Source organism: Canis lupus, chromosome 17 (genome assembly GCF_011100685.1).
Source record: "Canis lupus familiaris isolate Mischka breed German Shepherd chromosome 17, alternate assembly UU_Cfam_GSD_1.0, whole genome shotgun sequence".
NCBI lineage: Eukaryota > Metazoa > Chordata > Mammalia > Carnivora > Canidae > Canis > Canis lupus.
This window is the reverse complement of record NC_049238.1, coordinates 56,681,760-56,708,474: the sequence shown is the minus strand read 5'-3', so window position 1 is coordinate 56,708,474 and position 26,715 is coordinate 56,681,760. Positions and strand designations below refer to the sequence as shown.

At 42.7% G+C, this 26,715-nt stretch overlaps 1 protein-coding gene across 3 annotated transcripts in view; it reads left to right on the top strand.

The window, feature by feature from the left end:
- Positions 1–26,715, top strand: part of TBX15 (T-box transcription factor 15) — a 110,162-nt gene that overhangs the window by 12,560 nt on the left and 70,887 nt on the right. The window contains exon 1 of one of the 3 annotated variants that reach the window (XM_038561908.1): positions 14,683–14,775. The exons of the other annotated variants lie outside the window; for them this stretch is intronic. The gene's annotated coding sequence lies outside the window, so the exon portion shown is untranslated. Of the gene's footprint in view, positions 1–14,682; positions 14,776–26,715 lie in introns of those variants that run through there. 3 annotated transcript variants of the gene reach the window in all.

The following is a 26,715-nucleotide window of genomic DNA, read 5'->3' as shown; positions in this document are numbered from 1 at the left end:
ACTGGTTGCATCCATTAATTTGAAACTGAAGAAAAGTAGGGATCCCTGGGTGGCGCAGCGGTTTGGCGCCTGCCTTTGGCCCAGGGCGCAATCCTGGAGACCCGGGATCGAATCCCACGTCGGGCTCCCGAAGCATGGGGCATGCTTCTCGCTCTGCCTATGTCTCTGCCTCTCTCCCTCTCTCTGTGTGACTATCATAAATCATAAATAAAAGAAAAAAAAAGAATGAAACTGAAGAAAAGGATTTGTAGGTGTTGCTTTGTAAGTTACAAAAATGGTTTAAGGAGAATCTGTAAGTTGACTGTCAGGAAGAGGAGACTGGGAAGCCTTTTTTTTTTTTTTTTTGTTTTCTGGAAGAAGAAACAGCAGAAGCCCCAGCCGTTGTGTTAGAACTTACATCTGGTTGCACGATTTTGCACTTTTCTTCCTTCCAACAAACAGAAGCCTGGATTTGATCATTTGCTTTTTTTTTTTTTTTTTTCAAAACTAGTTACACCCCAGACTTTGTTTGTATTGGTTCCTGGTAACAGAGGGGGAAAGTGCATTCCCAGGGGAAGAGGAACATAGAGAAGATCCCTCCAAAGGCCTCCTTCATGTAGCCCAGCACCCTTCAGCAGCAGCACTCAGGCCCTTCCTGACCATCCAGGGGAGGAGGAGCTGCTCTGCCCTGGCTGGCATTCAGGCTTCAGTCTTCCCAACAGATCTGTGCACCACATTTTATCTTCAAGACAGCTGTTTCTTTCCTTCCCCAATCTTACAGATATCCTCTTCTCTCAGAGTGCTTCCGGTGCTGACCAATAAAAACTCTGATGGGTTGAGGCGTACTCTGTATCAGGCACTGTGCTCTTGATTTTTTTTTTAAAAAACATTTTATTTATTTATTCATGAGAGAGACACACACACAGAGAGGTAGAGACACAGGCAGAGGGAGAAGCAGGCTCCATGCAGGGAGTCCGACGTGGGACTTGATCCTGGGCCTCCAGGATCAGGCCCTGGGCTGAAGGCGGCACGAAACCACTGAGCCACCCAGTGCTCATGATTTTATTCAGTGTCTTATTGCATTCACCCAATAGTCCTTGAAGGGAGGTGATTGTTTCCCCATTTTTTAAAAAAATATTTTATTTATTTATTCATATGAGAGAGAGAGAGAGAGAGAGAGATGCAGAGACGTAGGCAGAGGGAGAAGCAGGCTCCCCATGGGGAGCCCAATGCAGGACTTGATCCGAGGACCCTGGGATCACAACCTGAGTCAAAGGCAGACAGTCAGCGACTGAGCCACCCAGGTGCTCCTGTTTCCCCATTTTATGGATGAAGGCATTGAGGCCCAAAGAGATTAAATAATTTGCCACTGTCCTTAACCACTGCACCAGATTGCCTCCCCCTGTAGATAGCTCTTCAGCACTCTAGAGAGAACTTTGAACTTTTGTAGATGGAAATTTGTGCTTGCTACCTGTGCTGTTCCCCCAAACAGAAATAATTAAATCATAAATGAGAGAGAGCTCATTTACAGTCTCTGGGTCTCTGTCTTAAGGTGCCTTCTCTATTTGGGCTTAGAGGAAGCCTCTGTGTGACAGTGATACTGGGAGGAGTTTCTGAGCCATGGTCTTTGGAATAGGGCATGAGCAGCCATGCCAACCTGACTTACTTCTCTTTGACTTCATGCACAGAAATCTCCGTGTCTGAAACGTGGTGGCTACATACTGAATTTGATCTAAAACCTGCTCATCCTAAATCCTCTCATGCAGTGAAATTCAGGGGAGACTGTAACTGCCCTGTTTTAGCCATTCCCTTCTCCATTCACAACGGGATGGGTGGAATCTTATTGGTAATTGATTCAAAATGGAACAGCTTAGAAACGTATCAGTTGCAGTGACGAGCAATTTGTGCATTTCTAAGTACTGCTGATTTTTTCAAACTCAGCAATCACAGCTGAAATCCCTTTGCCATGGATTGAATTTACAAAGGAAGAGATTCTGATTTCCACAGTGGCTTCTTTTTAATGCCCCAGGATTAGGTAACCGCCTTGAGGACCCACAGCAAGAACACCAGCTCTCAGAGTCTCGGCTTTAACTTTAACCTTTGAGTGACTGCTCCGATTCATTTATTTTATAACAGCTCTATTTAGAGCAGCCTTGTTTAGCATGGGATTGATTGTTTGCAGAGATCTCTCATTCCTATACATACTTCTACAAAGTATTCCTTTACTCTTCTAGCATGTTCTACATGGTTGTGTGCCCAACAGTGAGTTTCAGGTTGCTGAGTAATGGGCTTCAGGGTTTCTGGTCCACCTGTTCACTGTCTTTCCATCACTTTCCCTTCCACTCCAAGTAACATTCCTCTCTTAGGAAGTCTGATGTCTCTCACAGGGATTTGGAGAAAAGCTACACCCCCGATTTCAGTGTGTGGACTGTATATTAATGTGTTTCTTGGCTATGTAATGGTAAGGTCTATCATATTCCTGTTTGTTGTGCCCGTGTTAGAAAAGTGGCTTCTAGAAACTAAAAAGAGAAATAAAGTCCATCTCTGTTTTAAGGCTTTGCCTTTCCCTACTGCCCACCTCATTCTGTGCAGGCAGCGATTCATAGGATTCAATATACTCTTGCCTCAACAGAAGCATATGAATCTCTGTGCCCACTTCCTTTCCCAAGGAACCCATGTGGAGCCAGACTCTTGAAATATAGAGTGTGGCAGAGGATGAGATGAATTCTGTAATCTTGGATGGTTTGCTGGATGTCACTCAAGAGATCTGTTCAATTACAAAGGTAGATTCTGTAAGATATGAAACCAGCCAGGCCTTGGCCATTTCATTTTTCCTCCAGCATTCAGAGCCCTGGTTGCACGGCCAGCATTAATCCTGGGAACGTTAGATCCCATCTGGTGCAACTGTGCATTACCCAGATTAGACTGTGACATCACAGAGATTTAAGGCATCTCTGTGATATTCTGACTGGGTGGTAGGTATTGCAGGAAGCTCTTCCTACAGACACATCTGATGGCTGTAGGAATGAGCAAAGAGTGAATGAAGTTCTGGCGACCGTGTGTTTGTGTGTGTGTGTGTGTGTGTGTGTGTGCGTGTGTGTAGGGGAGGGCTGGCAGGGGTGCCGAGGGGTGTTATGGAGAGCTGGGAGGAACAGTTCCCCCAGCCTGCGTGGGTGAATTGGTTCCGGATGTTAACATTTTTTTCCTTGGGGCTTGACTACATTCTTCTTTTTCTTTGCCTGTCTGTTTTCCTGCCCAAACTGTTAGGCCTCCACAGCTGTGGGGCTCATTGCTGGTGAGTGTTGAGAATGACAGATCTGGCTTTATTGCAAGGGCAATTTTGGGGCATATGTATAGGTAAACTTTTGTGAGGTTTTTATCCAGTATGTTTCATAAAATTTGAGGAGTTTTTTTTTTTTTTTTTTTTTTTTTTTTTGAAGTGGGGCATCATCTTGTCAGCTTAGTACCAATCCTGTTATTTCATCAGATGACTTTTCTTAGGGATCAGTATGAAATGTTTGGGAAGCAGATGGCCCTTCATATCCTAGAGGCAGAAGGAACTGGCTAGTATGAGAGACTAGGACAATAGATTGGGATCAAGGAGGCAGCAGAACACGGTGGAGAACATGGGGTGTGGACCCGTCAGGGCACATAATTCTAGCCATGTGACTTTGGGCAAGGGACTTCACTCTGCCTCAGTTGAGTACATGGAAGATGAGGATAACACTGCCTGCTGCAGGGCTGCTGTGAGAATTCAGGGAGATAGCAAATGCAAAATACTTAGCACAATGCCAGGCACATAGAAAGTACCCAATATTAGCATCTGTCTCCTTTGATCATAATTAGACTTTTAGTAAATTGAGAAAACTCAGAAGCTCTTCAGTGTTCTTATGAAAACTTTTGGTGAGTGTCAGACACAGGATCATCCCAAACTACCTTTCTTAGTTGATTCCATTGCTGCCCCATTCATAACACATCCCTTCACACAGGCTGACATTTTTTTTTTAAGTGGACACATAACTGACATGTGTTGTATCAGTTTATGGCATACAGCGTGTTGACTCGATACATTTATATATTGCAATATGATTACCACCTTTTGGGGTGAGGAAATTTTAAGATGTAGTCTCTTAACAACTTTAAAGTATGTAATACAGTGTTGTCAATTATAATCACAATGCTTTGCATTAAATCTCTAGTATTTATCCATCTCACTGCAAGTTTTGTATTCTTCGACTGACATCTCCCTGATTCCCCTACCCCCCCAGCCCTTGGTAACCAGCATTCTACTCTGTTTCTATGAGCCCAGCTTTTTTAGATTTTACATAGAGGTGAGATCATGCAGGATCTGCCTTTCTCTGTCTGACTTATTTCACTCAGCATAATGTGCTCCAAGTCCAACCATACTGTGGCAAATGGGAGGATTTCCTTCTTTCTCCGAGTAATACTCCACTCTGTCAGTATGTAACATCTTCTTTATTTGCTCACCCATTGATGGACGCTTGTTTCCATAGCTTGGCTATTGTGAATAATGCTACAGGGAACATAGGAGTGCACATATCTTTTTTGAGATCCTGCTTTTGTTTCCTTTGTATGCAGGCTTTCTAATCATTCTCTATGCAGTTGCACCTGCTCCTCCTTCTGTTTGAAACACTTTCTTCCTTCTTTTATCCTAAAGTTCCTAAAAGAGTTTATTTGTCCTGCTTTCAAGATCCATCTTAAGTACCTAGCATGACATAAATATTCCCTGATGAAAAAGGACAATTTGATACAAATGTGAATTGACACGATGCACAGATTCAAACACGCAGAGCTCACGTACGGTTTGGGTATTGTGCTAATGGAAGGAAGTTCTTGGGTGCCACCAGCTTTATTTTTCACTTGAAGTCTGCCCTGGAGACTTTTTAGGTGTCTTTCAGGAGTCCTATGAAGGAAACTTTCAGGGGTCTCTATGATTTCCTATCAAAATGGTACCAGTGCACTTCTGTCGTTTTATAGTCACAAAGGAGTCTCAGCTAGATGATATTTGGCTCTCAAAGGAGTAGCCAAGATGGTAAAAATGCAGGGGTTCCTTGTTGGCTACCATCATCAGCAAGCTCCTCTTGAGAGCTTGTCTTCACCAAGTAATATGATTAGACCATTTCTGGGCAAGGCTTCTGTCCTTCTTTCGGCTTCATAGAATACCAACAGGCCAGTAATAGGACTTTAGTCTTTCTTTCCTGGGTGGGATATATGCCTGCTATCTTTTTGCTGTCCTGTTAGATTGACATATACTTTTTGACTCTTGAACAACTAATGCCTATAGCCAAGGAGATGGTCTTGGCCATCTCTCTTTGTTCTGTGGCTATCTTTGCGCATATGTACACACACACACACACACACACACACACGCACAGTGCTTTTGATTGTGTTTTTCTACATTTTAAAACTGGTCACTGAAGAAGGGGTTAAGTAGAAGCCTATACAACTTAATGCTTTGTACCTTTCTTATGACACTTAAGATATTTTGCCTTGAAAGATAACTTTTTGGAGAGCATATTTGTTTTATAAATTGGCTAGAGTGGAAAACCCTGGGGACCACTGTGTCTTACTCATTGCTGAATCCCTGTTAGCTCTCCCTGAACATTTGTAAAATGGAATCAGTAGCTGTCAAACTTTAGTGATGGATTTTGTAACCGCTACAGCCACTTTGCAGATAATTTGGCTTCAAGATGGTCCTAGACACCCAGCATGAGGTGTCTGCCAGTTGCCTGTAGGTGTGATCTTGGATGTGTCAATTGATGTCTCTATACTCTGGAGTCTTTCTATCTCTAATGGACATAAGACCACTGAATTTTAGTAAGAAGGAGAGGATACCTCATTGTACTATTAACAAGGCATTTTTGTAGCTGATTGCTGAATGCTTTCTGCATGGAGCCTATTTTGGAAGCTCCCTCCTGATGAGGCATTAGCCTATAGAAGCACTATTAGCTTGTGGGAGTACCTCTGCCCCATCTTACCTTATTTGTTTCAGGCCTTATGTCTATGGCAGCCTCTGTTTCCTGCCCAGCATGAGAGAAAAAGAAATAGAATAAAAGGGCATCTGAAAATCCCCAGTGCTAAACTGAAGTGCAAAAATATCCCCAAATGAAAGACAGATTGCATGAGTTTGCCCAAGAAGGCAGCATAGAGTTACATGTAGCTGAAACAGAATGACAGAAATTCTTCTGACGGTCCCTTCCCATGAGCAGTAGAAATACTTGAGTGAGCTGACAGGAGGTCCCATCTCAGGGCTCTGCCCCAAGATATGGGAGAAGGCAAATTGTCAGGAGGAAAAAAAAGGAGAAAAATCCTCTGAAACATAAGGTAAGTTTTGAGCAGGGTAGGGGCTTGAGGAAGGTGAGGGAGTTCTGTGAGAACACATTTTGGAACCAGCACAGTCATAAAGAAAAGTCAGGGATCAAGACTTTTCTAAGTGTTAAGTGCCAAGTACTTTTTGGTACCTGTCATTTACATATAAGACCCTTAGGACTGTCCTGGGTCTGACTCAGAGCATCAAGGGGAAAAACAGCCTCAGTTTGATATTTCTCTTCATCCTTTGTGCCTTGTGAGGTGCCATACAACTGTGAGTAGCTGGAACCTACTTTAGAGGAAGAGCTTTCCAAACCTACCTTTGTTTAGGCTCTCAGCTACCATCCCTACAGTGGCGGCTGATCACTGGGAGCAACCGATGTCATGGGTTTTTCTGGGATCATGGCTCTGAGCCATTATTACATTCTGAACACAGCAAAGTGGAGGCAGAATTACCTGGAGGTCAATCGACCTGAAGCTCCCAGTTGTGGGAAAAGAGAGCTTCTCTGCACTTTATATGTAAACAAGTGGGATGACTCTGAGTCTGCCTTTCTCCGGTTGAATATCTTTGATCCTAAATCATGAGGATACTTCTTCAAGATGAATTTGTGGGCTGCTAAATGTTAATTGCCAACAGACTCAAGGGAATTGTTCAATGTCCTGGTGTCTTTTGGGAGCCCACCATTCCAATGTAGTGCTTATTATGGATCCTCTTTAGAAAGAAAATTCCCAAACTTGGGAATGGGTCACATGGCCACTCACTCAGATCTGTTTGGGGGTCATGAAGGACCCTATTGGCATACCTCTGAAAGACAACAGGGCTCTTCAGATGTTGGAGTGTGTCCTCTGGAGCATGGATTGTCTACAAGAGGTCTAAAAGTTTGTTATTCACTCATTGCCATCCTGATTCTTAACAAAATGATAGACTTCCCTTAAGGTCTCTCATGGTTTAGAAGATCAGGAGCAGGTATCTTCTAAAGAACCTAGAGTTAGAGTTAGTATCTTCTAAAGATACTAACTTTAGAAGGTCGCTGCCTTGTGGCCCTTGTAATAATCACATGGATTGAGCTCCTTTTTTTTCTGTTTCGCAAAGATGTAGAGCAGAGGAGAGGATGATAGGATCTTGAGCAATAGGAGGAGGGGAGAGGCCTCTCCTTTGAGTTGCACTACAGAGAGTAAGTACATTTGTCCAGGATGTTCCAGAACTTGGCACAGATTCTCTGGGGAAAGAGATGCTCTGACTCTTGTGCCAGCTGCCTTTTGTGACATGCAAAGCTTCTCTTTAACCATAGTCCATGGTAGGTGATGCAGTGGTTATGATATCCATGCTATTCTGTCTTAGGGAAACCCCCCAGATTGATTTTCTAATCTCACCCATGTTTATTTTTAAAAATGAAAACAAAAACAAAAACAACCTGAAGTGCCTGGTAATCAAGCTTGAGTTTGAGGCCTGATATCTTTGTCTGGACGGGGCTCTGGACAGAGAAGCTCTCTGTGCCTGGCTCAGGGACTCTGTTCATTGCAAACCAGTATCTGATATCTACATTGCATGTTCATTTTAGATGAGAAGTGTGGCACCAATGCCCTTTTTCAGAAGCCCAAACCAGAGCCAACAGTCCCTCAAACTCATTCCTATGCTTAGAGCTTCTGGATATTTCCTTCCTCATGTGGCAGCATCAACAAAACAGCCTATTTACATATCAGTGCAAAATATTATCAGTACCAATTCTTCTGATATCTGAATAAACCCTGTAAATAAATTTCTACTTAACTTTAATCAGTGGGACTTATAATAAGGTGCTGCTATACCTGACTCTGAATTATATGAATTTTTGACAAATAGGTAATAGAATTATTGGATAATAAACTTACTTTTCAATATACAAAAGTTGTTTGCTGTTTTTAGGTATTCTAGAGTGAAATGCCATGCAGGACAAGAAAAAAAATCCTTTGATAAAGTGAAAGCAAATTCCTATCACTTCAGTAATGCCAAATTTTCATATATCAAATTTGCTAAAAGTCATATCTTCCTGTGGCAGATTTTGTATTTTTGTTGGGTCTGAAAAATGGATTCATTCTGTTAATGACTTGGATTTCACCTCTTGCACTGCCAAACTCAGAGATTCTGTGTATTACTGCTTAAAAATGAAAGTGTCCTGTTTCAGGGAATTTCTTAAAGAAAAATTCAAAATACAAGGGTCAACTTCAAAAACATTGCTTACGTTATGGTGAGGGAAAGGGCCCTAATTCCATTTTCAGGGTAGAATATTGAATGGGAAGTCTTCTTCTTCTTCATTTTTTTAAGAAGATTTTATTTATTTATTTGAGAGAGAAAGAGAGAGAGTGAGAGAGAGAGAGCGCACACAAGTAGTGGGAGCGGCAGAGGGAGAGGAAGAAGCAGGCTCCCCAGTGAATAAGGAGCCCAACACAGGGCTCAGCCCTAGGACCCTGAGATCATGATCTGAGCCCAGGGCAGACGCTTAACTGACTGAGCCAAGCAGGCACCCCCTTCTTCTTCTTTTTGAATTTAAATTCAATTAGCCAACATATAGAACATCATTAGTTTCAGATGTGGAGTGCAGTAATTCATCAGTTGCATATAATACAGTGCTCATCACATCAGGTGCCCTCCTTAATACCCATCACCAGTTACCCTATCGCTTCCCCCACCTCCCCCATCGCCCTGGTGGCTCAGCGGTTTAGCGCTGCCTTCAGCCCAGGGTGTGATCCTGGAGACCGGGATCGAGTCCCACGTCGGGCTCCCTGCATGGAGCCTGCTTCTCCCTCTACCTGTGTCTCTGGCTCTCTCTCTCTGTGTCTCTCATGAATAAATAAATATTTTTAAAAAGGGGGAATTTCTTAAAGAAAAATTCAAGATACAAGGGTCAATTTCAAAAACATTGCTTACGTTATGGTGAGGGAAAGGGCCCTAATTCCATTTTCAGGGTAGAATATTGAATGGGAAGTCTTCTTCTTCTTCATTTTTTTTCAAAGTTTTGGAAAGTCTTCTTATAAGGAAAAAATATCAGGTACCTCCAGGTACTGGAGGTCCAGGTACATGATCTGCCCTCTCTGCCCTCTTACTTCTCCATGCAACCAGGGGAGGAGGCAGCATGCCATCCAGCTCTTTCAAAGGTAGTGGCAGAAACGGGCTCTGGTTACTATTATTGTTCTCTTTCAGACAACTAAACATTTTATTAGGAAACTTTCTCACCATGGAAATACTGGGAGCCCTCCCTCCACCTTCATCAGTGTTATCACCATTCTTTCTGTACTTGTCCCACCATCTCTTTTCTTTCTTGCTGGAATATTTCATCTACTTATTTATTTGTTTGTTTATTTATTTATATTTATATATTTATTATTATTATTTAAAAGATCTTATTTATTTATTCACGAGAGACACACAGAGCGAGGCAGAGACATAGGCAGAGGGAGAAGCAGGCTCTTTTTGGGGATCCCAATGTGGGACTGGATCCTGGCATCCCAGGATCATGCCCTGAGCCAAGGCAGCTGCTCAACCAGGGGCCACCCAGGTGCCCCCTATTTATATTTTTAAGAACAATTTAATTTATTTATTTGAGAGAGAGAGAGAGAGAGAACACATGCACGAGATCACAAGCAGGGGAAGGGGCAGAGGGAGAGGGAGAAGTAGGCTCCCAGATGAGTTAGAAGCCCAACGTGGGGCTTGGGGCTTGATCCCAGGATCAAAGAACTAAAGGCAGATGCTTAAAAGTGACTGAGCCACCCAGGCGCCCCTGCTGGAGCATTTTAAAAAGCAAACCTTAGGCTTTCTGGCATTTTACCACTAAGCATTTCAGTACTTGAGGAGACCTCCAAAGAGGATCATCTGCTGACTTAGATATAATCACATCATCACACATACCATGATCAACACTGATTCCTTGATATCATCTTAGTCAAGCCACACTCAAATTTCCTTGATTTGTTCAGAAACTGCTAAGCCCTCAGGGCCAACTTTTCTCCCCTAATTTGCCCACCTGTTTTTGTTTGTTTTTTTAGAGGATGCCATGCACCAAACAATGGTCTATACTAGGTTGACTGCCTAATATATCTAAAGGGTGCCTTTCTAGGACAGATTCTGGGGCCCCAACATGGTTGACTTCTCTTAGGAGATCTGAACTGGAGGAGGTGGCGAAGTCTGTGTTTTAGAGAAGTCCTCAGATGATTTTAATGGGCAATCAGGTTTGGAAACCACTCTTCTCTACCACTGTGTTTTCCTTAGAAATTCACAGGAGACGAGGGACAGTGTATGTTTGCATATGACAAGAATTCTCTGGAACCTGTATTTTTAAAACTATTGTTCTATCAGCACCCAAATAAATGTCATATCTGAGAACAGCTGTTATTGTAACAACATCAGAAAATTACTTTTTGTTTTAATAGGAATGACGAGTGGCTATTGAAATAATGTGTGCCAGTAAGTCATATCTGATTACAGGCTCCCTAGGCAAATAAGGCTCAGAATGTTTTTCTGGTTGTGGCAAATACAACTTGCTGCTTTATAGAGGTCATGGAAAATGAAACTCCTTCAGGGTTTTCATATTGGCAATAGAATACCATTCTGGAAGGGAATTAAATTAGAATTAAATTTAATTTTATGCAGGTTAATTCAGGGAGCTCTGCTCAACATTTGCAACTCATAGAATGATATTTAGTCCTGAATGGAACACCAGGTTGAATAAAACACAAGTTTAGAAGTGAAACATTTGGTTAACCTTTCCTTTTGTCTCAATGGCTCTAGGCAACTGCTTGGCATGTTTTATCTTCTACTTCTCAGTCTCCTCTTAACTGATGCATGGGATATATCGAGTTGGAGGGAGGAATACAGCTATATTTTTCAGGCACATGGAGAACAAAAAATCTGAACTTGGTGGTGAACATGTTATTTGAAGTTATCTTGATTAAAATATTGCCTAATAATGCTGCTCCTTGCAGGTTATTTCCTTGATTTTTAAAAAAGATTTTATTTATTTGAGAGAAAGACAATTAGAGAGAGCATGAGCCACGGGTGGGGGGTGTCTAGGGCCAGAGGGAGAGGGACAAGTAGATTCCCCACTGAGCAGGGTGTCAGGCATGAGGCTTGATCCCGGGACCCCAAAATCATGACCTGAACTGAAGGCAGACCCTTAACCAACTGAGCCACCCAGGTGTCTCCATTTCTTTAATTTTTCCCCAGTGTTCCTATGACTGAAATCTGAAATGATTCACCCATGATAGGGTCATTTTTGGTTCTTTAGTTTTGTGATTGTTTGATGAGAGCCTTAACTCAATCAGAATGATACTAAAGAAATACGTTGATTAATATTTTGTTACAAAAAGTATTACTAATATCTTTCAGATCCCTTACCAAATACGTGTGCAGTGTAGTGAGCAGTTGTCATTAGTGTGTATACTTTGGTTTTTGGGTTTGTCTGTATTTGGAGTCAATGCCATACCACAGGCTTAATGCTTTTTCTCCTGTGGCACTGTATTTATACCTCTAATAAAACACAGTAGTGATGATATGGGGATACAATTATTTGTTCACATTTTTCCTTGACTAGACCTGGCATTTTCTGAGTCAGGAGTCTGGCTTCTCTATGTGCAGTCCTCACAACACCCCTGCCTTGCAAGAAGCGCTTATTTTATGTGCGTGGCAGTTAATTAACGAATCATAGCTTTGGGTTCTGTTAGTGTTGACTGTTTTGACTGAACCAACTTATTCTACGATTGTAGTCAAATTGCCGACTTTTCACCAGAAAGATCACTTGTGCAATATTGCTAATATTTTACATTTGTATAGAAGTTTATTTTCTCAAAGCATTGTCCATCCTTGTATGAAAAATCATGATAATCTCCTTTGATTCTCTCGAAACCACACAGAATGGAGCCACTTGTCCTCTTATTTTAGGGATGGGAAAGCAAATGAAGACAAGTTGCATCAAAAATAGCCAGGTGTGAGTAGAGCTCCAGGATAGACCTGTGGATTTCCTGCGAACATCCTCATCCCACCCCCAGCTTCCACACACTGTGCTTCTCTTATGCTGGCAGTAGGGTAGGAGATGAGAGCGTGGGAACCCTGGGTGGCGCAGTGGTTTAGTGCCTGCCTTTGGCCCAGGGCGCGATCCTGGAGACCCAGGATCGAATCCCATGTCAGGCTCCCGGGGAATGGAGCCTGCTTCTCCCTCTGCCTATGTCTCTGCCTCTCTCTCTCTCTCTGTGTGACTATCATAAATAAAAAAAAATTAAAAAAAAAAAGGAGATGAGAGCGTGCGCTGGAGGCAGGCAGGATACTGTGTTACACTGTGTGGACCTCCAAGTATGCAGTGAGTTTTCCTCTAGTTCTGCAGGGGTCTGGCTGAGGGCTGTGCCTTCGGCAGGTGGTAGTGAAACGGATGGTTTCCTTTTTTTTTTTTTTTTAAAGATTTTATTTATTTATTCGTGAGAGACACAGAGAGAGGCAGAGGCATAGGCAGAGGGAGAAGCAGGCTCCCTGTGGGGTGTCCGATGTGGGACTAGATCCCAGGACCCAGGATCATACCCTGAGCCGAAGGCTCAACCACTGAGCCACCCTGGCGTCCCTCCTTCATTCTTTTTGAGGAGCCAGTGTTTCTGGCCCCAAATGTCTACTGTTTGTTTCCTCCTCCTGCCCAGGAGCACCTGCTCTGCACTATTTGCTAAATCCCTGCTGAAGGACAGAGATCATCAGGTACTTCCTTGGGCCTGTCAGTGTGATTGGCCTCTGGTTACCTCTATATCTGTTGAATCACTGTCTACTTGGCAAGTGTGTTTGTAGGTTTTCGCTGAAAGATTGAAATCAAAGCCTCAAAATCACAGGATGAGTTCTAGTCTCCTTTTCCCCTTAAAGCATGTCTGATCATGGTGACCTACAAAGTTCTATTCTCTAATAGGCTGGGACAGTTGTTACTCTCCTCTTTTACTTATAAATAATTTAAAAAACCCTGCTCAGATAATTTGTGTACATATAAATTAGTTCCAACAGCACAAAAAGTAATTACTGAAAAGCATAAAGTGAAAAGTAATCTCCCATCCCTGGCCTTCTAGTTAATGATCCCAGGATCTGTTGCTGTTACCGGTGGCTTTTTCATCACTTCAGATATATACAGGATGTATAACGAGTCATTATATAAATGATATGTCTGAATCATTATGTATAAGTACATACATATGCAAATATGCAAGCCTTTAAAGTTAAAACACTAACTGTGGCATAGTGCACATAACTTTGGACTTTATGACTTTAGTTTTTTTTTTTTTTTTTTTTTTGACTTTAGTTTTGAACTGTTACACTAGAGAGCATTGAATGGACATACTTAGGAGTTCGCCTCCCTGCTGTTTCACAGGACACCTAGTATTCTTTTTTTTTTAATTTTTATTTATTTATGATAGTCACAGAGAGAGAAAGAGAGAGAGGCAGAGACATAGGCAGAGGGAGAAGCAGGCTCCATGCACTGGGAGCCAGACGTGGGATTCGATCCCGGGTCTCCAGGATTGCGCCCTGGGCCAAAGGCAGGCGCCAAACCGCTGCGCCACCCAGGGATCCTGACACCTAGTATTCTATTGTGTAAGTCTAGCCTAGGTTTTATCGAACCTATGTTAATGGATTTTTAGGTTGTTTTCAGTTATTTGCTTCTATAAATACAGCTCCATCGTCATTTTGGACCACCCTCATGATGGCATTTATAGAATAAATTCTAGAAGTAGAGCTGCATAGAAGTTACGGCGTTTATCATTTTGATAGGTGTTCCCAAATTGTCCTCCCCAAAAGGTGCAATTTACACTTCCACCCACCGCGTGCGACCGCCTATTTTCTCACCCACTTGCCAACAATAGATTAGAAAATGTTTCCATTTTCTCTAATATCCCTGTTTTTGAAAAATATTTGCAAATTGATCTTGTCATGAGTTCTCTTCAGTTCTTCCCCCCGACTTCCCAATTTTTTTTTCCAGATACAGAGCCTCAGTTTATAGGTCTATAGGGCAATTCCTTCTTCCCTTTAAACAGGCGTAGGGTTTTGTTTAATCTCTCAGGCTTCTCTGCTCCTCCATTGACTACCAATCATTACTTTAAGTTACTCTTTTAGGATCCTGGGGTGCAAGTCGTCAGTGCCGGAGGCTTTCAAGGTGTTGAGTAAATAAGAAATGGCAGCAAACATTTCTTGTTAGTGAGGGAGAGAATAAAAGGCATGTCACTCAGGGTTTCTGGGTGCAACTTTGGTTCAATTATCTTCAGATGTTTAAAATCAAGGCTGTTTCCAGGCCATTTCAAAGAACAGCAGGGCAACCTGCTGAGAACTGTGTGAAATGAACACCCTGTTACAACTAATTAGTGTTACTGTTTTCCTTGCAGTTGGGAGTGAGAGGAAATCTATGAAGGGTGTTTATCCCTTCCTGTAGTAGGAAAGAATTGGGACCCCTGGAAAAGCCTGGAGGGGTACTCAGGGTAAGATTCCTGCATGACTATCCCTCTTTCCCCAGAGAGTGGCTGTTAGCAGTTGCGATCCTCGGTGCTTATTCCATCCCTGTGCTATGCTTCTTTGACCCATACACTAGCTTTTCAAGTTGTTTTTACAAAAGCCCTAAGACAAAATAGTCCATTCAACTATTCAACAAGTTCAACAAGTATTTTTTGAACACTTACAGCAGGTAGATGAGTAAGGAACAGTTTAAAATGTAGTCACAAAGAATAAGTAACTAGGTATTTGGAATCCATGCAGGATTTTGAGGAGCATAGTGATGAGCTTAGACTGGGTTTCAGCTGTGACTGTGTCCTTCACAGGCTCTGAAAACATGGGCAGATTGCCTAAATTCTTGCTTCAATTTCCATACCTGTAAAGGTTTGTTTTATGAATTACATAAAGTTGTCCATGGGTAGTGATCAGTTAATGCCAGTGGGTCATCAGGATTGTGCCTTAGGAAGATTCATGTGACGGTAGCAAATAAGATGATAACATGTGGGATGGGGGAAGAAAGGAACAGGGAGACCAGAGTTTATTTATTTATTTTTAAAGATTTTATTTATTCATGAGAGACACACACAGAGAGGCAGAGACACAGGCAGAGGGAGAAGCAGGCTCCCCACGGGCAGCCCAATGTGGGACTGGATCCCAGGACCCTGGGATCACACCCTGAATTGAAGGCAGATCCTCAACCACTGAGCCACCCAGGCAACCCCAGGGAGATCAGAGTTTAGTTGGGACAGGTAAGTCTGCAGGGCAGTGACAAACCAACCCTGAGTCATGCTCCTTTGTCCTTGCAAAGACGGCTGCCTTGATCCCAACTAGTTCTCACAAAGATGGCTGCCAATCCCAAAAAGTAGAGACTTCTCTACAGCACAGCAGTACCCGCCCCCCCCTTGCCCCCCATCAGGAGGCAGAGAGAGAAAGAATCACACTCTGGTCATAGTGGTAGTTCATTCATTCAAGCATGAACCTAGGCAGACAGGCTCCTAGGTGCTGGGAAGCAGAAAGCAGATGAACACAGGCCCTGCTCTCAAGAAGACAGATGCGTCCACAGATCAATGTAACACAGGTGATGAGTACTCCCACGGAGTATGTGCAGAGTCTGTGGGAGCACAGAGCAGGGACAGCTGACCTCGCCTGGGCTGGGAGGGAGCCGGAGGTCATTCGTAGTTTCTTGATTCCCCCCAGGTGTCCCAGCAGCAGGGCCTAGATGAAGGAAGATCTTGCATGAATCCCCTGTCGTTGTGGAGACATCTCTCTCCTGCTGCCCTCATGGTCCATACTGCTGCCACCCCCCCCCCCCTTCTTCTGCTTTAGCCTCTGCTGGGACTGCTGCCTGCAGGTCCCTGGCTAAGGTTGCCCAGTGCCCATGACAGCAGCGGTAACAAATTGTTCCTCCCTCACACTGACAGGATAGGTTGGATCAAGCCCAGGATGATTAAATTGCACTTTGAGCCACTGCTGTGTGGACCAGACCTCCGTTCTAACCTTCCCTCCCCCGCTTCAAGCAATGAGTAGCAAACATTTGATTGAGTCAGAGTGACGACTTGTCCCTGTTTCCTCATGCCTGCTCAGCTTTGAAACACGAAGGCCTGATCCTGAGGGAAACTGTCGGCTCACACACTGGCCTGCCTGGGAGGCTGTGTCATGTCCCATAAATTACAACCCTGTGCTTCCTGCCCTGGCCTACATTCGCGCAGACCTTTCCTTCATTCTGCTATTTGGGCTCCTGCCTCACCCTGTGTTGTTGTGGAAATTTTGGTGCTTTTGGGAACTGGCTCCCTCTTTTGGGGGTCCTGGGAAGCTGGCAGCTGGTGGACACCAAAGTGTGGAGGACTTCAGTCACTGAATCTGGTCACTCAAGTCAGTTACCTGGAAGGTTAGATGGGGGAGCTAGCTGGTGGCAAGAGGGATGGTGCAAGTGCACAAGTGCAGTGAGGAGCTACAGATGTTCTCGGCATCTGATTTGCATCGTTTTTTTTCCATCCAGTTGTAAAAATGCATTGGGCTCCGGAAACCAGAACTTCCTGGTATGAATCAGATGGAACCTGAACTGTGGGGAAGGTGGCAAGTTTTCCAGTGCAAGCCTAGGGAGTGTACTTGGGCAGAAAGTCATGTCAGGTCCATAAACACAGCAAGATGGAGAGGCCACCAAAAGCAGAAGCAGAAATAGCGGAGGGGTCCCCCATCCCACCTCACTCAAACCCGCCAGCTCCCGCCAGACGTTCCCCTCCTTTGCTCTCCCTTCCCTCTTCCTCTTCTTTGTTTTTCTTTCTCTCTCCAAGTTTTGTTTTGCTCCAGGGACTCCTCAGCTGGCCTGCAGGGCTGCAGTTGGCTTGATAATCTTGGAGTTGCTAGGTCTTTTTTTTTTTTGGAGTGCAGGAGAGATGCAGAGAAAGCTGGTCTCCTCCATGGATTTCTCCTCTCTGGGAAGCCACCGGAAACATGCCTCTCTGTTCCACCCCGAGGCAATATATTCCAGGTGTTTCTTCTACAAGGAGGAGAAATTGGCTCCTAACTCAACTTTTAATCAGGGTGTTTTTGGATATGTTGAATTCGTTGCAGATATTTGTGCTTATTCTGGTTTTGAAGTCAGATCTTGTCTCTTTCTCACTTGGTCTGCGGGTAGCTCTCGGAACACCCTGAACTGAGTTCATCCCCTATTTGGGAGTGATGGATTAGGAGCCCGGCGGAGGACAGACATGGTTCTGCAGAGCACAACTCTGTATTTTGCTAGCGTTCAGCATGGCAGGGTGAGTTTAGGAGATGGGTAAAACACATAGCAACGAAACAGGTGCTGCCGCAGCAGTAACTCTGGGGAGGGCCCCGCCCAGCTTGGCAGCAATGGTGTGTGTTTTCCAGCTACAGAGGCTGGAGCCCATGCAGTGCTGACAGAGGTCAGGTTCTGGAAATATCAAGGACCATCATCTCCCAGGCACCGGCCCGAGACACCTCGTACGTTTCGTGTTCAGATGCAGAAGCACACCTGGCAGGCCACAGCTTTCTGCCTTCCAGCAGGGAGGGCTGATGGTCTCTCATGCAGATGTCTATAAATACACGCTCTTATGCGCCTGAAAGCTTTCTGGCAGAGGGGCAGAGTGATTCCTTCCCGGCTCAGCATGTGGTGGGAGGACTCGGTGAGTGAATATGGGAAGCACCTAGCACAGCTCCTGGTGCAGAGTAGGCATTTAATCTTCAGCTTCCCTTCCTCCGTTCCACCTCCCCTTTCATCTTCATTCCTACCTTCTCTCTTGAGGGAACTTACCAGAACATGTGTTTAGTGTCCCATTATGTGTACATGTATAACGGAAGACATTATATTCTTTGATGACTGGTAGGACGCCTCTTCTCCCAGACTCCCTATTAAGTAGTATAAGTAACCCTGGGCCGCCAATCACGGTCTTCGACCCCTCCTTTATCAACTTGCCATCTCACTTACTATTCAGCCTTTATCTTTGCCCCCTCAGGGAGGGGGGTGAGACATCTGTTTAATATTTTCCTTCTTTGGAACCAGGCCATTGGAAAGCAGACAAGGCAGGGCTGGCCAGGTGGAATTGGCAGGGAGCTGGTGAGCACCTCAACATTGCCTAACAAGGCAAGACATTGGCGGAACACCGGCCAGGAACCACGGGGCTTTGGCTGCTTTGCTGCAGGAGGGCGGGCCACTGGCAACAGGTGAGGATGTTGTGGTGGGAGCAGAGTTCAGCTCTAGACCATGTTCCCAGGGGAGGGCCAGCACTTGGGCGAGGCACACTGACCTCACTATCAAGGTGAGTAATGTTTTAGTGCAATATTGACAATAATTGAATTCAACGTGAAAAAAAATCTATGGTGAGCTAACCTGTCAAAACATTGGGGTGGCAGTAATACCGATCTTGTCTGTTTTAGTCAGCTCAGGCTGCCACAACACACTGGGTGGCTTAAACAGCAGACATTTATTTCCCTCAGTTTTAGAGGCTGGGAGTCCAAGATCAAGGTTTGGTGGAGTCAGTTTCTGGGGAGAGCTCTCTTCCTGGCTTGCATATGGCTGCATGTGGTAGAAAGAGAGGGAGAAATACAGAGATAGAGACAGAGTCAGAGATAGAGAGGGGCAAAGAGTCAGGGTGTACACCAGTCAGAGAGCACACTCTGGTGTGTCCCTTCCTAAAAGGGCACTAATCCCATTATGAGGGCCCCATCCTCATGGTCTCCTCTTGCTCTGGTTATTTTTCCAAGTCCCCCTTTCAAATACCATCACATTGGGGATTAAAGTTTTAGCATACAAATTTTAGGGGGACACAGTCCATCCATAACACTGTCTTTATATGATATTTGATATTTTATCACTGGCTTTTGTATTTTTATTTTTAAGAATATTGCATTAAAATTTTGTGTATTTTGATTACTGATGTTTTTGGTGCTGCTTTCAATTTTGCCTTATTCACCTTGTCCTTGTCCTGGCCCTGCTCTAGGGAGACCCCAACTCCTGGATCTGGGAAAGGGACATTGGGCCAAGGCATTACCCTGAATTAAAGGTTGATCACTCATTGGATTGGTCCAATGTTGACCAAATTCTTCATTTCCTTTTTGATTATTTGATTATTTTGATTATTGTCAAGGGTATGGTTGTATTTTCAAAACTTAATTATTTCTGTTGCTCCACAGGACCTTGCATTTCATCCAGTGCTGCAATAACTAGTTAAACATAATATTCCATAATCAAATCTGATTTTTTTATTTTATTTTTTTTTATTTTTATTTTATTTTTAAATCTGATTTTTTTAAAAAAAGATTTTATTTATTTATTTGAGAGAGACAGAGAACATGAGCAGGGAAGTATACAGGCAGAGGGAGCTGGCCATAGGACTCAGAGAGCATGAGCAGGGAGGTATACAGGCTAAGCAGGGAGCTGGCCATAGGACTCAGTCCCAGGACCCCGAGATCACGAGCTGAGCCGGAGGCATATGCTTAACCAACTGAGCCACCCAGGTGCCCCAATCAAATATAACTTTTAAAAATTTTCACGTGAATGGAGGTAGTCAGGAGGTAGTCAGGAGCTAGAGAACCCATTTTGAATCTTCAGCTTTATTAGGCAAACTTTTGCTGTAACGTCTGTAATTTTGGTGTGTTTGCAGATTTAATCTAATTTTAAAAACTGTAAGTATTGTTTCAGCTCTCAGCGTGACTTTTTTCACAATCTTTTTGATAGTTTCCCAGAATTAAGTATTTTTTTAAACTTTTGATTTTGAAAGAATATCAAATTTACAGGAATGTTATAGGAACTGTGCAAAGGATTTCTATCTATATACCCTTTACTGAGATTCACTAATTGTTTATATTTTGCTTTATTAGCTCTTTCTGTGTGCATACATGCATACACATATACATATGAGCACACACAGGTATGAATAAACATGTATATGCATGAACACACATTTATATATGAACACACATAATACATATGAGCTGCACATGCATGTACATATGTACACACAGGTATACATATAAATATATAATTGTTTTCTGAAATATTTGTTAGTAAATTAGAGGCCTCATTCATTAATCTAATCTGTTATATAATCCACAGTCCATATTCAATTTTCACCAGTTGTCCTAACATTCATTACAGCTATTCCTTTTTCCTGGATCCACGGTCTAATCCAAGATCATGCATCACATTTGGTTGTCAAATTCCTTTAATCTCCTTTAATCTGGAACAGTTCCTCAGCATTTCCTTTTCTTTCTTGACCTTGTTAAGTTTTTGAAGGGCACAGTTATTTTGTAGACTGTTCCTAAATTTGGTTTGTCTATTGTTTTCTCATGTTTAGATTCAGATTATACATCTTTGGCAGGAATACCACTGCCATATATACCAGAAGTGATATATCCTCAGTTTGCCATATCAAAAGCTCATGGTAGTGGTTTATCCCAATTTTGGTGATGTTTAATTTCCTTTTTTTTTTTTTTTGAGACAATATCACCCAGCTGCTTTCCTTGCCCCTTGTTTTTTTTTTTTCTCCCACTTGTATTAAGATTTCATTGAAATATAACATTGTATAAATTTTAGGGGTACAATGTGATAATTTGATATATGATTACATTGTGAAATAATTGACACAATAGGGTTAGTCGCACCATCTTGGTGATATTCACTTTGGTCACTTGGGTAAGATAGTGCCAGATGGTTCTCTCCACCATAAAGTTAGTTGGTTCTACTTTGAAATTAATAAACAATTTATAGAGTTATTTTGAGACTGTATGTTTTGTTCCTAATCAAACTTTCACCCATTTGTTTTAGTATCCATTGTTGATTATTTCCCATTTTCATTTAAAGTATTCAAAAAATTCTCTTGGGATTTTTTTTCTTTGATTTATGTGTTGTTTAGAAGTGTGTTATTTAGGAGCACCTGGGTGGCTCAGTGGTTGAGTGTCTGTTCTCCTTCTGCGTATGTCTTTGCCTCTCTCTCTCTGTCTCTCATGAATAAATAAATAAAATCTTTAGAAAAAAGTGTGTTGTTTAATTTCCAAGGATTTGGGGATTTTCCAGCTCTGTTACTGCTTTTTAATTTAGTTCCACAATGGAGTGCGAGTAGACATTGTCAAGGGAGGAGAGTGTTCTGTAGTCTCCTGTGATTGGGGCACAGGTGAGCCTGTGCCCCTGGACCATGAACTTCACCCATATCTTTCTGGTGTCTCTCACCAGTATCCTCCTCTCTCCCTTGTGGTTGGGACTGGATGCCTAGAGGGTGGCCAGAGTTGAGCATTTCTCTTCTCTATGTAGGTTAGGCTCTGGTAAATAGTTTTTCCTGATGGTGGGCCTTTTTAAGACTAGAATGCTGTGGCATATTTCAAAATGGTTCCTTGTTTTCTCCCCAGGCTGGAAACACGAGGAGGTTTTTCTTTGCTAGTTGCTATGAAGAGTTCCTGGTAGAGCTCTTGGAAGGAAAACTTACACAAGTGTGGGAGCCCCCTATGACTAGGTTCCCCTGGAGTTTCTAACTCTCATACTTGTCCAGATTGAGCCTCTAGCAGTTGGTCAATTATAATCAGTTTTTCTGACTTGCACTATTCCTGCAGGAGTTTGTGCTCATGGTTTTCTCCTGTAAGTTTTGATTCTTAGTATCTTTCTGTCTATCTCTTCAATTCTGGGCGAAAGTGGTTTGCTCTGTGACCTCATTTCTCTGACACATCCAAGAAGAGTTGTTGGCTTTTCAGTTGTTCAGGTCTAAGCTCCTTACATGCTGGCTCAGAAACTGGACTGGAAGTCCATTGATGATGATATCTTTATCTCCGTCATTCCTTCTGTATGTATTAGTTGACCTTCTAGTGCAGGAGGAGCTTTTATTTTTTATTAGTTACCTAAGTGAAATGTTTATGTATTTATGCATTTGTTTATTTAAATAGTCTCTTAGACTCATAGGTTCCTATATTATTTAATGGATTATAACCTGTTCTTATTTATGTTGATACTCAGATCACTCCTGACTTGGCCAGTGGAAGTCTTTTGGATGAACTCCCACACCAGGCTTCCCACTCAGTGAGGAATCTGCCTCTCCCTCTGCCCTTTCCTCTGCTTGTGATCTCTCTCTCTCTCTCTCTCTCTCATATTCTCTCTCCCTCTCAAATAAATAAATAAAATCTTTTAAAAATATATATTTAAAAATGTTTAGGAAAAGTGAGGTCTGCTTTGTATATGCTTTGCATATTCTTGTATACTTTGACATGTTCTCATTTTTCATTGAGCACTTTCTTACTTTCTGATGCAACAAGATGTTCCAGATGAGTCTTGCACTTTTCAAGCTCCATCTCTAGAACAATATTATTAAATTTTAGTTCATTAACTCCTTTCTTTTTTTGGAGAGGTTATTCTAGCTGAAGACAGAGATTGGATTCCATGTCATTTTTAAAAAAATGTTATTTATTTATTTATTTGACAGAAAGAGAGAGAAAGAGGACAAGCAGGGGTAGTGGCCAGCAGAGGGAGAGGGAAAAGCAGGCTCCCCACAGAGCAGGGAGCCCAATGCAGGGCTTGATCCCAGAATGCTGGGATCATTACCTGAGCTGAAGGCAGCTGCTTAACCAACTGAGCCACCCAGACGCCCTCCATGTCATTTGTTACGTTCATTGTACTAGGCAGCATGTTCCAAATGTGACATCATCAGCATTTCCTATAAAAAGGTGTCATCAGTTAGTCTTCTTTGAATCCATTGTTCTGCTTTGGTTTATTTAGCATTTCAGGCCTGGGTATAATTTGCACAGGTGCATTGATATATCATTTTGACATTTTGACTGATATATATATTTGACCAAATAAAGCATGCTTTATTTGGGTGTGTTCGTTAAGAACTGCAACTAAAACTGACAGTTAATATATCTAGTGATGGCTGGTTCTGGGCTTAGTCCTTGTTGATTCTCTAGGGCATAAAATATGGTCCCTGCTCCCAAGTCATTTATATTCTAGTAGGGAAGACAAGAAGAGCCTACACTAAGCCATGACAAATGCCACATGAAAGTATATAAATCACCACTGCATTATATGGGTGCCAGTAGTAAGTCTGTGCTAATTCTTATGGATGAGGATGGAGAAGGCAAGCAAGACCTAGGATAAACTCTGAACATTTACCTTGCCTAGAAAGATGAACTGTTTCATAGATGACCTTTTACACCTGGGCTATAAATCTCAATGGGACACAGATAGGGAAGAATGGGCTGCTGTAACAAAGTCTTGGGTCTCACTGAATTTCCATACATAAGCATTCCTTGGAGCCTAGACCAGGATCATGGAGTTGAAGTAGGATAGCATGACCTATGACATTGTCTGCCTTTATTCACTCCCAATTATCCTAGAGCAAGGAACTCTGAGTCTTTGTAAAATTGCTCTTGAGAATGATGTTGCCAGACTCTTGCAGAGAGAATATTACCTAGCAGATAAGCATGCCAAGGTTTTTTTCTGGCCCAATAATTTTATATCTCCATACTGTCTGTACTTTAGGTTGTAAATGCCTTGGGGCAGAGCCCCTTATTTTACTTATTGGCATCTCCCATTGTGTCTGTCTACGAATTATTCATTGATTGATTGCTTTTCTGAAATAACTCCAATTGTTTTGGGATGTGTAACATGGGAGATACAGTAATGAGATGTATTGAGTTGTGTAAATATAAAGCTTTCTTATGTGTGTTAGCTTAGTCTTGTGGCCCTGGAGTGGCTCTATAGTTCCTTGTAGAAGCAAAATCACTGTAGCAGTTCCAGACCTCACTTTTCCTAAACATTTTTAAATATATATTTTTAAAAGACTTTATTTATTTATTTGAGAGGGAGAGAGAATATGAGAGAGAGAGAGAGAGAGAGAGATCACAAGCAGAGGAAAGGGCAGAGGGGGAGGCAGATTCCTCACTGAGTGGGAAGCCTGGTGTGGGAGTTGATCCCAGGACCCTGGGATCATGACCTCAGCTGAAGGCAAATGCATAACCAACTGAGCCATCCAGGTACCCAAAACATTTTTTTAAGCACATTGTTCTTTATTTAAAAAGCAGATGGCCTTTTAAAAGAAAGGAGCTCCTATATATTGAAAAGTCTCCTTTAAATAAAATGAAAACTATGACCGAGATGATCTTCAGTATTGAACTGTAGGCAAACTTAAAGCAAGAGAGGCCTTCCTGGCAACCCTAAAATAAAAGCAGACAGGTGACTTCTCTGCTGCCCATGAAGATGGCTCCTGGAAAGATGGTTTACATTCTTTATGCTCCCTTCTTGGGCCTTACTCTTGGGCCAGTGAAGCCTGAAGCTTAGTGTCTTATAATTCTTCCAGCCAAGGAGGCCTTGGGACTCTGCCCTCTTAATGGCAGTGGTAGGTTCTGGTAGAACACCAAGGCTCTACTGAACAAGGAACTATCAAATCATGCAGTGCTTACAGCTGGAATGCCTGTGTGCATCAATGTTGGAAACCAGAGTTGGATTAAGGAAATCCCCCACCCTGAAATGAATATTGGCTTGAGTTATCCAGCCCAGAAATATTTCATGTCTTTGAGATTTGCTGGTAGGCCACGCTTGCCTCAAGTTAAAGGGTCAGATTTTCCCGTAAGCACTTGAGCTCTCTTGCTATTTTGGGTAATCACCTCTTCACACACATATGCTTAATAAGGAGCCGGAGCATAGGGAGTTTTGTCAACTTTGTCCTGTGTTGCATTAGGATCCTTCCTTGGCCAAGTGAATGTTCTTGATGAGTTTGCCTCCTTCTGTGATCATGTTGTAGGGCTTTTGATTAGACATTGTTGTCTGTAATTCATCCCCATGTTAACAGGCATTCCTCCAAGTGACGACAAGATCTGGACTGCAGTGGATGATGGCTCTCCCCTGGGATCTCCTGGGGACAGGCTGGTGCTTTTAGAACTGCCGTGTGCCTTGATCTTAATTTATCTGTTGTATTCAGTATCATTGGAAGCTGGGAAAAGGCCAAATACCTGACCTCTGTTCCAGGGCTGTGATATTGCACCAACTCCAAGCTTCCTTTGATCCTGGGTTTGGCAAGCCCAAGTAGGGGACTCCTTGGTCCCCAGAGGTTCATCTGACTTTGTCCATTTGTGACATTTAGTCTTAAAATTATAGTTTGACTTGACTGCAGATTGGAGAAAAAGAAGGCTTTGCCAGTATGCCAGAAAGTAGCTGATCAGACTGAGGCTTTTCCAAGTGTTCACATGAAGATTAGTGATCCCCCAGTCATCACCTGGCTGTCATGTGACAACTCTTGAGAGCTAGGACTTTGGGCTTTGTTTGGCCTTTCTGGTAATAAGACTTGGAAAGGTGGACAAAGCCATTATAGACAGGCTATAGTGTTCATGTTAAGGCCACTCCCACTCCAAATACAGACCACTTCTTGGCCTTTTTAATTTTAGAGCTTTTATATAGAATGAATTCAGATTTGCTGAAATAATGTCTACCTTTGTAGGGGGCAAGAAAATATTCACCAATTTTTATTGAAAAAAATCTCATGGAGAGAATTACTGTCTTACATAAGCATGAAGGCCAATAAACTGGAAAGGAAAAAGAAAGAAAAATGTGAAACAACCTTATGTGTGAAATATTAGTGCTGAGTTAGGAAGACAGGAGTTTAAGACAATTCCCATATGTGTAGCATCATACATATTATGGGCACACAGCTTTTCTCCTGCATCTTCCATTCCCATCTGAAACCTTATTGTGTGAACTGCAAAATAGTGAAACTGCATTTTAAAATGTGTTTTATAATTAGAAGCAGTGGCCTTGATGAATTTTGTCACAAAATTAAGTCTTAAAGAGAACAGGCTGAAAGCCAATTGCTAGCAATGTGGAAAAATGTCAGGATTGGGTCTTTGTACTTAAAAAAAATGAAGTGCCTCTCTTTCTCCCAACCTCTTTTCAGGGCTGCTTTCTCTGTTTCTATACTGCTCTAAAATGCTTGAACTGAGGGTAGATCTAAATAGCTGGGGATGTACCATTCCTTAAAGTGGTAAGAGCCTTTTCCTGGTGGTGTCCTGTGCTTGGTGTTCTGAGACAGCAGAATTTCAGGTAAAAGAAGTCTTGGATTTCTGTTGTCTTTTGTTTGTTTGTTTTTGTGGGCTCTAGGGCAGTTTCCTGGACAAGAAAAAAGTCTTTGTCAGCCTTCCCAGAGCCAAAGAGTAACTATGGAGCCTCCTATGGCTAGCCCACCTGGGAAGTTCAGCCATACTTCGTGTGGGCACACAGTCTGGACATTTGTAGATGTTCAAGGCTATGTTAGGGTAGGCTGCCAAGGAGACAGAGGGGTTAAACACCTGGCACTACTGGTTGGCTCCAGGATTGTAACAAGGCTTAGAAAAAGAGAGTGCCTAACAAGTTTGCCTCTCGGTAATGGCCCATTCGAGAACTGGGAGTCTTGGTTTCAGTCTGAAGACCCTGTTGCTTTCAAGCACAGAAAAATTGCGCT